General features: G+C 38.3%; 1 long non-coding RNA gene across 1 annotated transcript; it reads right to left on the bottom strand.

Annotated features, from left to right (window-relative positions):
• Positions 1 to 723: 723 nt before the first annotated feature.
• LOC147633074 (uncharacterized) lies at positions 724 to 1,903 on the bottom strand. The gene is made up of 2 exons (XR_015267044.1): positions 1,464 to 1,903; positions 724 to 1,380 (listed from the first exon to the last, which is right to left on the bottom strand). It is a non-coding gene; the product is annotated as an uncharacterized LOC147633074 (long non-coding RNA).
• Positions 1,904 to 11,420: the final 9,517 nt, after the last annotated feature.

Below are 11,420 nucleotides of genomic sequence, written 5' to 3'. Positions count from 1 at the left end.
CTGAGGTTCCCTCCTGTAGCGACTTAATGCTCAGCCAGGAAGTAGCTGTACTCGCGCATACAAGGTTGAAGGCTGTATGCCGCATGCGTGTAGACAAAATTTATTTTCCCTGGGGAATTTTCCTTTTTTTAAAAAGCGACAGTAAGATTCAGAAGATTATCTCTTCACCGTTCACGAGCCGACGGGCAGGGGAGAGTCGGAGACTTTTGAATCTTGATGCAAGCGATGGCAAGCAGGTTTCAAAATTCATCGCTTTGAAGCCATTGTCGCCGCGCAGTGCACACACAGGCAGAAGAAAGAGGACGATGACTCTTGTCAGTTGTGGGTGTGGCAGTTTTCATGCAGGTAGTAGATGTCGAGGGTGAACTTGTGAAGCCACATGGCACAGAGCGCTCAGCCAACCTTATCCACCCGTGCACCCAAAATGGCAAAACGGTAAACCCCCTCAAGTTTAAATCCACCATAATAAATTATATACTATATACTAATATTAAGTATAGTATATACTATAATATATATTATATACTATATTAGTATATTGTATAATATATATATTATATACTATATAAATTAATCCTCCTAGTGCTAGTGTGAACCGATCGGAATCCCTTTCGAAAAAGCTCCACGAGGTTTCAATCCTTTTCATGGAATTTTTGAACAAATTACCACTTCCTCCCCGACTCTAGATGAACAAGTATTTGCACAATTTGAACCGGCCCAAGGTTGAAGCGAACCCGACTTTTCCCGAACCCTGAGTGAGATACACAAATACAACACGAGAAGTGTGCTTTGTTCAAAGCTATGCACCTGATGGGAGAAGCTCTGCCTAGTCTTTGTTTCTAAGGGATCTCCAGCTGCCCAAATAAAGAACGACGTGGTGTGGTGATGCAAGGTGTGGCAGAAACACGACTAGTTTTAGTACACTTTATTGGAGTAAGATACACAAATACAACACTTTGATCACAGCTATGCACCTAAATCTCCTGATAGGAGAAGAACCTCTCGTTACTTTATTGAAAGCTATGCCTACTAACTCTAAGCTCCGATGACTTTGTTTCTGATCCGGTGGCTGACTTCCAGAATTTTGTGAAAGGGTGCCACGTCTTTCACACTAGGGTGCTCTACGATGGTTTTTATCCATGCATGGAGCTGGGGGCACCACTGGGTTTGGTCCGGCAGCTGGAAAGGTCTGGAAGGCGTCGAACCAGGGTATGAAAGGGGCAAGGGCGATGTCCACAAGGCCGATGCTGTCGCCCCACCAGACAGCTGAAGGTGCTGGGCGCCGTCCAGGGTCACGAAGCAATCAGCGAGCTCCTTCTTTCCCTGCTCCCTGGCGTCCTCCTCGGGGCTCTTTATGATGCGCATGCCAGCATCATAAATCTGCAAGAAAAAAAATAAATAAAAATTGCATCAAAGTTTGCAGAAGCTAGCTTTGTGTGTGGGTTGTCTGTGAGCTTACTTACCTTCTTGTCAATATAGTCTGTGAGTTTTTATCCATGCATGGAGATGGGGGCACTGGGTTTGGTCCGGCAGCTGGAAGCCACCCAAGGTCTGGAAGGCGTCGAACCAGGGTATGAAAGGGGCAAGGGCGATGTCCACAAGGCCGATGAGAGACTCGCATATGGGCTGCTGGCCGTTGTGGATCAGCACGGGTACCTTCTTGTGCACAGGGTTGGAGTCCAGCAGCAGCAGCTTAATTGCTCTTGTTGTTGCGCACTAGATCCTCCTCCTCCACATACTCGTACTCCACGCCTTTCTCCTTGAGAGGGCAATGAGCACCCTCATGCCAAACATGCTCCGCCATCTGTTAAGCACCTTCACATGAGCACCGCTCCCTTCAGCAGACATGGTTACTAATCACTCTGCTAGGCTTCAATTAGATGAAACTGTATTAATTACACACGCTTACATTGTAGCCACGGAATTTGAGAGCTTCTAGGAGTCTCTCTCCTCACGGTCTATGATGGTTATGCTTACGCACAAAACAAAAGTTTCGGCAACAGGAGTCGCAGTGCTAGGAAAAAAAAAGGGGGGGTGTGTTTTAATATATTTTTGAAGGTGCAATAATTAACACGAAGCACTCGCCCATTGTTCCGGGTCAAATTAGAATGAAGAAGGTGACGACCTATTACAGGCGTAGCAGCATTACACCGTTTTCGTGATTCCAAAATCACACAAAATTCCATCCTTAATTTCGTCATTAAAAAAACACACAAAAAAGCTATGATTAAAACTAGAGGGATGTGTATCTATCTATCTATTTATACAAGATATACAAGATACAGGAAGAAGGAAGAGTGCCTACCCTTTCACTTGAGAAAGGAGAGGGAGAATTTTTGAAAAGGAGAAAGAAAAAGAGAAGACAAGTGTTTTGGGGTTTCTTTCCCACATGCCTAGATGCATTGGGGCTCACAATTAGTTGTCACCATCAAACCATTTACTCATTGAATTAGTTTCTTATATATATATATATATATATATATATATATATAATACATTAGAAAGCAAATTGCCTACCCCTGTCCCTACTCCTCACACATACACACACACATACATCTCTTCTCTTCTATATCTATATCTATATATATATTACTTGTAACTTGCCATGTGGCAAGCAAAGGAGACCCCCACTTGGTAGCAAGAGGAGTAGAGATCTTTCACATAAAGGAGAAAGGAGATTTTTTTTTAATTTTATACATATTTTTTACACATGCCTAAATGCATTGGGGCTCACAATTAGTTGTCACCATCAAGTCATTTGCTCATTGAATGAGTATATATATATATGTATGTATGTATGTATGTATGTATGCATAGGAGAGTTTCACATTTTTGAACTTTTTAAAAGGAACGGTTCTTTTCCACCACAAGCCTAGAAGCATTGGGGCTCACAATTAGTTGTCACCATCAAGTCATTTGATCATTCAATGAGTTTCTTATATATATAAACACACACACACACACACACACACACACACACACACATATATATATAAACACACACACACACACAATATTATATTATGTGCACATGTGTGAGAGAAGAGAACACACACACACACACATATATATGTATTTATAGGTGTGTATATATGTATATATAAATAGATCTATATGTATGCCAACATAAAAACATGCATGTGCATGCACACAACGCACCACACACACACACATGCACCCAAAAAAAACACATACACACACACTCGCATGCACGTGCACATACACAAATATGCACGCTTACACGCACACACTTACTCAACCTCACACATACACATACATGTATATAAACTTACATATATATACACGCATACACACACTAAAATACACAAATACATGTGCACACACATCGATAAGCACACATGCATATGTAGATACACATGCACACACACATTTGCATGTGTACATGCACACAATCTCACACACATATGCATGTGCATGTGCACACACATAGACACAAAAATGTCCACATAAAAAAATTGACATGCCCTCACACATATACATTCGCATATGCACACATTCATATATGTGTGTGCGTGTGTATGTGTGTGTGTGTGTAAATAATATACATATATACATATATATATATATATATATATATTATAAAGAGTATAATGTGTATATAACTATATGATATATATATATATATATATATATATATATATATATATATATATATACATACACATATATATATATATATATATATATATATATATATATACATGTATGTATGTATGTATGTATACATACATACATACATGCATACATACATCCTCTTTATCAGTGGCATGGTCAAAGGAAGGGGTCCCTTTGGTGGCTCAATTAGCTTTAGCATTTACTGGAAGAATGGGTATTTTGTGGACATGGGCTCTTCTTCTCTCATCAACACGGTTACCTATCCCAAGGCTACTTGTTTACAAGGTAGTGGTTCTTGAGTCCTAGTCAATTATGCCCCATCTATCCTTGTCCAAGAAGTATGTCTTTGTGCATGGTAACCTGTAAGCACGACAAAAACTTTCCCTTCCAAGGGGTTATTCCTCCCAATATGAAACATGGTAGTGAAAGCTTCTATGCATGTGGTTTAAGACATGGTAGTGAAAGCTCATATGCATGTAGTTTATAAAAAGTTCACTCCTTCCACATGCACTTTTGTGGGGGTCAATGATGGTTGCTATAGCGTGCACTAAGTCTCATAAGATATTAGGTTATGATGGTTGCTATAGCGTGCACTAAGTCTCATAAGATATTCGGTTATGGTGGTTGGCTCTCGTGTCCGCTCGCGAGTGCTAGCTTTTGTTTGAGACCACTTTCTATGGTCATGCTAGCTAGCCAGAGTCTAGCGGGCTTCACCTCCCAATATTTCTCTTCTAGGTTAATGTCTTGGGCCATGTTATCGGAGATGCGCAGAAGTTGCATAGCTTGTTTTGCCTACCCTTAGACTGGGCCTCTCGTTTTACCACTCTACATCCTCTTTTATTTTCTCTTTTTTCTTTTGGTGAGAATGGCCTTTTAATTTGCAGTCAAAGGACCATAATAGCATCTAAGTTTACTACCATTAAATAATCATTCAACACCATCATTTCAATGCGTGTGGATCCTTGAGGGGTGAATTTGCAAACTAGGAATGGTCCCATTCCCTTGTACTTTAGCTTGTGCTTTTGGTTCTTGGTATTGTACATGAGAACCATATCCTCGGCTTCCATTTCCTTGTCTTTGAGCTTCTCATCACACAAACTATTCCTTACATCATAGATTTTCAAGGATCATTCCATAGACTGCGTATAGTTTGGCTTCTCCTAAATAATTGAGTAGTTAGGATGTTTTCTATCAACCTTTCCTTAACAGTAGTCCTTAAGCTCAGTACTAAGAAATCCATGGGTATGATGACATTTGTTTCATATCTCAAGTTGAAAGATGTGGTGTGGATGGCTGCCTTGTAGGTAGTTTTGTATGCCTACAGAGCAGCTAGTAACTTTTTTTCTCACTTGTTACATGGGCTTCAACTATCTTAGTCAGAATAGCACATATAGTGTTGTTGGTTCTTTCAGCATGGCCATTAGCCTAGAGATAATAGAGCGAGGATTTGCAATGTACTACCATAAATTTGCTTAGCAGCAAGAACTTGATCACGTCATTGAAGTGAGTCCCCCCATCACTCAATAGTTTGAATCTCATCAAGGATTTTAGCTATTGCTATGGCATCAAGCCTATTGTAGTAGCACAAGCCTCAAACCATTTGGTATACTAGTTCGTAGTAGCAATAATGATGATAAAATATGCTCAAGTTCCTAGCGCATCTAGACTAACCGGTCTAACAAAGTCAATACCCCATTTCTCAAATGGTTGTAGGGAAACTACAAGGTGTAGGGGCATTTTGTCATGGTTGTGAACTCTAACGAAACCCTAGCAAAATGTTGACATTCATCGTCGTGCAGCCTTTTATAAATTATGTTGCATCTCCAAATAAGGTAGGCCACCATAGGCCTACATTAGGGAAATTACGAGCTCATTAAGCAGTTTTCTGCTCTTTCTTTCTCTAAAAAATGGGGCCATGGTGAGCCCTATCAATCTTACGTTAGAACCCCTCCATGTGACATATCATCAGGAAGCTTATAAGTAGATTTCAAATATACAATGTCCGATAACTTTAAAGTAGTAATACACAAGATACACCACAAACAAGATAATTTTTAAAGGCCGAAGTGTCAATGTGCACATGGAAGATAATATCCTATTTGGGAGATCTTAGGATTGGTCCACTTGTTAAGAGGGTACTCTCAGTTGGACTATTGCAAAAACCATTCACAACCAAATATGTGTTTTTCTCATACCATGCTTTGAGAGCCTAGTTAAGGCCACATAAAGCTTTTCTTAACCTTTATACTATAGAATCATGTGTCTTGTCAATAAAACCATGAGGCTAAGTTATATAAACCTCCTCGTGTATGTCACCTTCTTGGTCTCAATATCCAACTGATGTACATTCTAACCACCATGATGCACTATCAATATGCAATAATATAGATATAGTCATATAAGACATGGGTACAAAGGTCTCATCATAATATATGCCTTTCTCCTGAGCATAAACTTTACAACAAGCCTTGCACTCAAGCTTGTAAACCCACTTCGTACCAATAGCCTTTTTACTGTAAGTCAAATCTGTTAAATACCAAGTGTCATTTTTGAGGATTGAGTTATATACTCATCTTGTATGGTCCTACATCCAATTATCATTTTTGTGTGCTTCCACAAAGGAAACAAGTTCCTCTTCTTCATGGCAATGAGAGCATGATCCACAATAGAATAAGATGCATGCCGAGAACTTGCACATGTCTTGTTATGTAAAGAAGTATCTAATTTGTTATCTTGCAATGTTTACACCACCCATTTTAGCATACTCTTGGATGCTTGTATGGCTGCATCAACCATAATTGACTCATCAATAGAATGATCTATGGGCTAAAAATTGAGCCGATTTTCAGTTGGTATGGGTGATTTTTGCAACACCTTATTAAGCATTCATTTACTCCACATATGGCTACCTAACATTGTACAAAGGTAGGAGCGTATCAAAATTTACTATTCTTTGCACAAAAGCATGGATTGAATTGAGTTTTCAATGAAGACATCTCTATTTACCAAAATCCGCTTTGTAGCCAAATGGTAGAGTCTATATGCTTTGTTTTTTGAGCTGTATCCCACAAAAATGCAGTTTACCGCCTTATCATCCAACTTATTGTGTTGTTGCTCAAGCATAAGAACATAAGCAAGACAACTAAAAACACATAAATGATCCACAAAGGGCTTCCTACCATTCCAAGCTTTATAAGGGGTAATTGTCTTGGTGGGGCATCTGTTTAGCACATAAGTGGCATATATAACTACCTCCAACTAAAAAACATGAAGCAAATCTTTGCCTTTAACCATGCAATATTCCCTCTCCAGGAGAGATCACTTCTTTTTCTTAGCCACACCATTTTGTTGAGGTGTGTAAGGTATTGTGCATCGATGTTTTTATGCCTCTTTTAGCCATATATATATAAAACTCCTTTGACTTATATGGGCCTACTTTACATGTAGACACATTTTTAGCCATAGAATCAAAGTGTTTGAAGTATGTAAAAACCTTATACGTTTCTTTCAATGAATACACCTAGGTGCTAAGTCTGCTTGGAGTAGTCATCAATAAAATTCACAAAGTAGAGATATCCCGAGATTGTTGATGTCATCTCAACATGAACAAAGGAGACATGGTACTTATTTACTATGTCAAAAATGGAAAAAAAAACTCAAATAAAGAGGCCCAAGTCCCTATAGAGTCTCAAAAATCACTCCTCAAGGGATAGTTCAAATTGAGACCCTAGATGTACAAGAAATGGTTGGATTTTTCAATGGTAGCAAACTAAAATGCTACTATGGACCGCTCACCCAGGATATGCTTTATTAAATCCACAAGAAGAAAGAAGAAAAGAAAAAACAAGACAATGAAAAGTGCAAAGCATGACTTGAAGCGATGGATAGACAAAAAAAGAACCAAAGAGGATGAATACGTGATAGTGTACATATAAATGTTCATAAAGTTGAACTTATAGGTCTTGATAATCAAAACTCATATATGGAACTAGCTTGTCTAGATCTAGAGTTTCCCCAACAACTAGACCATATATCAGTATGGCGAGCCGTGGTTGATATAAGAGCCAATCATAATGTAATGTCATGGGAAACATTGACCTCGTTAGGTCACCCAAATCTCACACCGTCGATAGCAACGATTGCTGTAGTCAATAATTGTCAAATAATGACTGTAGGAAGCCTTGAAACTGAGTTTTTTATTGGGACTAAATGTGTATTTTGTAGCTTCTATGTGACTCTTGCAGGAAATTGAAGAAAGGGGGCAGATTGGAAAAACAATCCCCAAGGGGTTGCACCACAGAGGCAATGATGGTGGAGGCTTGCATTATGTTGGGCTATCAGATTCCTTGGGAGCAGTCCAGCTTTTTGTTGGAAGAGGAGAGATGGTCTTTACTTTGTGAACTCTTAAATGAAGTCAAGCGTGAAAAATAGAGGTTTGTTAGTGAGGAAATTTTCATATGTATATGGCTTAAAAGTGTACTTCACTTTTTTCAGCACTTATATATAGATATATGCTATTGAACCCAATTTTTTTTAAAGAAAACATCATACTAGGGAGAACATGGATAATGGCCATGGATTGTATATTGGTCAATTAGACAAAAAAACGGTAACCCTTCAATTGCAAAATGATAAAGTTTCGGTACCATTGGAGCATGGTACTAACCAGAACCATGCAATCTCTCAAACTTCCACTTTCAATAACAATAACACAAGTCAGGTAGGTTTTAAACATGAAAAAAATACTAAAGTTATCGTGTTGAATAGAAACCATAAACCTTAATGAAAAACCACAAGAACAAAAATCAGAACCTAGGAAACCAACAAAACAATGGCCTAAACAAGCCCCAAAAAGTATGGACACCAAAAATAACCTTGGATTAACAGAATAGATACAATGCCATACCTAAACCATGGCAACCAAAAACCTCATCCAAAGGTACTCCATACATCAAAAATTCGTTTAGAAAGTATCTCTTAAGTTTATAACTCTCTTAGCTGACTATAGAAGAGGTACATAGATTAACACCTACACAACATAAGTCAAGAGAAAGATTGGAGCAACAATATGAGAGGATGAATTCTATCCACTATGACACGAAAACCTTATTTTGGTATGAAAACCCTTTTCTTGGTTTACACTCTAATGAGTTATCATAATACCATGCTAATTGATTAAAAATGTACTAAAACTTGATATTTCTTATTCAGTTTTGAGGAACAAATAGAGCAAATTTTTGACACTCCTTAGGAGACGTAAATAATCTAATAAAACTAGCTGATCGAGAGGAAAGGAGAAGAGAAAAATGTTATATAGAAAACATCAAAACTTGGAATCAGAGAGGATGAGTGAATACATGCATGAGGTGCTCATAATAACATAGTCTCACCAGAAATAAAAGTATCTATCTCAAACAACATCAATAGACTAATACATGGTCTTGATTAGGTGTTATTCATAATTATTTTACAATATGATTTTCTCTATAATGAAAAACCATTGCTCACATGTTTACAAAACTATTTCTCAGAGTATTTAATGGAAATGTTTTTTGGTGCAACTTTTTTTTAAAAGTCTTATTTGGGGATTTTCCAAAGAGATTTCTTAAAGATGAACTTTGGTGTTCTATCTGCATCTGTTGTGTATGTTCTCCTTGGTCCAATGTTGTGGTGGTGGAAACTAACATTTTTTGAACTGATGATACTCGAGTTAGCCACACATAGTCATTTGAATTAGAAAATAAATGAAAGAAAGGGAATTCTAGATTAGCCTTGGATTAGCCTAGATTAGGGAGATTAGCCTAGGTTTAGAGAGAAAAGAGAGTAATTGACTTGAATTATGATGGTTATCCAAAAAAGGTTTTCATGGCATTGGCCCATGTTCACTTATATACTAGGCCACCCTTTCACACTACACTTATTAATGTCCATGGGTATGCCCAAACCTAGTCCTAGCCCTTGGTCCCTTTCACATCTTCTTCATGGACCAAATTGACTTGAGTCCCTTTTTGCTGTGTTACAATCTATCTCCACCCAAGAGGTTTCGTCTCCGAGATCTTAGGCATATATGTACAAACTTGCATGGATGAAGTATACCATCAAGGACTCATGTCACGTAGCATGCTCATGCATGATCCATGTATATTGGAGCCATAAAGACATATGTATGGCTATAAACTTCCCTCAAATCAAGCCATATCATGTACTACATAATGGCATATGCACTTCATGAAGCTTCCACGCATTTTGCATCCATAACCAAAAGGTATAGGGCTGTCCAAATAGTGATTTTTAGAAATTCCAAAAATCCATAATCACTGTTTTTATGCGGCGCCAATTGATTCCTCAAAGTAGCCAAAGGACAACTTATCAAAAACTTTGACCTCCCGGACAAAAGGAAAACTGAGAGAGAGACCAACAATCATGCCTCCTCAAGCACAAGTAGCCACTTGGATCAAAAGGATAGCTACTATAGTTTCCAACCCATACAACTTGGCTACCACATATACCGGGGTCAAAAGGAAGGCATATCGGTATATCCATCAATCCAAAATATAAATCCAATACACCATGTGTAAGAGTATTTCCATTATCCAAGGGCAATATACCAAAATCATGGCATGTCACATAGTCTTGCACCATGCATCTCATATGACAAGTGATGCATCTGAAAGTGAATACCCCAATCGCATAAACCATATAATCACTTTGGCATCCACAAAATCTAAAAGTGTACACCTCAAACTCCATGTCCATATGAACTTTAGTGTCATCCTCAAAATCCACTTAAATATCTCCACTACAAAGCATAGAACATGCATCCACATAATGAATATCTTCCTTGTCAAGGCTACCATCATCCACATCTTCATAGACATCCTCATCCTCATGAGATGAATGGTAGTGCCATGATCATCAACATCAACCACCAACAATCACCAACACATGTGTAAACATTCTCAGCATGATAAAATTCTCCTTTATTTGCATCATGATCCACATCTTCTAAGCCTTCATAGTAAAATAATTGACAATCATATGTCTTCCAAACCAGATCTAAAAATGGATCATACAATGTATTCTCATGAACCTTCCATGAGCCACTCAATGCATCACCCAATGCATGATCATCCAAATCTGGTCATCATGTGTATCACCAAACAAATGAGTCATCATCCCATTTGTCATCAACAAAAAAGTACTCATCTAAAATGTCATCAATGACCATGTCCTCACAATCTTGTGGCATCATGTCATGAGTTGAAAATTCATGAATCAAAGCACTCAAGAAAGCTATCCAATCATACCCATTTTCAGCTTATGTATCGCCTTTGACCATGGATATATTGGGGTGACTTGGCAAGAAAGATTAGGCAACAAAGTATCTTCATCTTCTTGCTGTCTAGAAATTACAGCAGCATGCCCTCCAATTCAACACCCATAATGTGTGCATAAAGGCCCACATAATCATACTCTATGCATTACTAAATGTGAGAGTGAATGGAGACCCTCTATTGCTTTTGGTGAAGTCCAAATCTAGCAACATTGAGTGTATAATAGACCTTCTATCCCCACTCAAAGAAATAAGGAAACCAAGAGTCAGCACCAACAATTCACATACTTTGATCCTTCTTATCTTGGCTTCACTTGTAGTAGCTTCACCATCAAGCATTGTGTATTGCCTTTATCCAATCACTCCTTTTGAAGAAAAGAGTGTTTGACAATGTGGCTCATTAATAGACAAGGGTGAAGTGAATCTTTGATTGCACATATGCATTGAAGAG

The sequence above is a fragment of the Cibotium barometz genome, chromosome 12 (assembly GCF_041138505.1).
Source record: "Cibotium barometz isolate CiBa-2024 chromosome 12, ASM4113850v1, whole genome shotgun sequence".
Lineage (NCBI taxonomy): Eukaryota > Viridiplantae > Streptophyta > Polypodiopsida > Cyatheales > Cibotiaceae > Cibotium > Cibotium barometz.
This window is presented reverse-complemented; position numbering and strand designations above follow the sequence as displayed.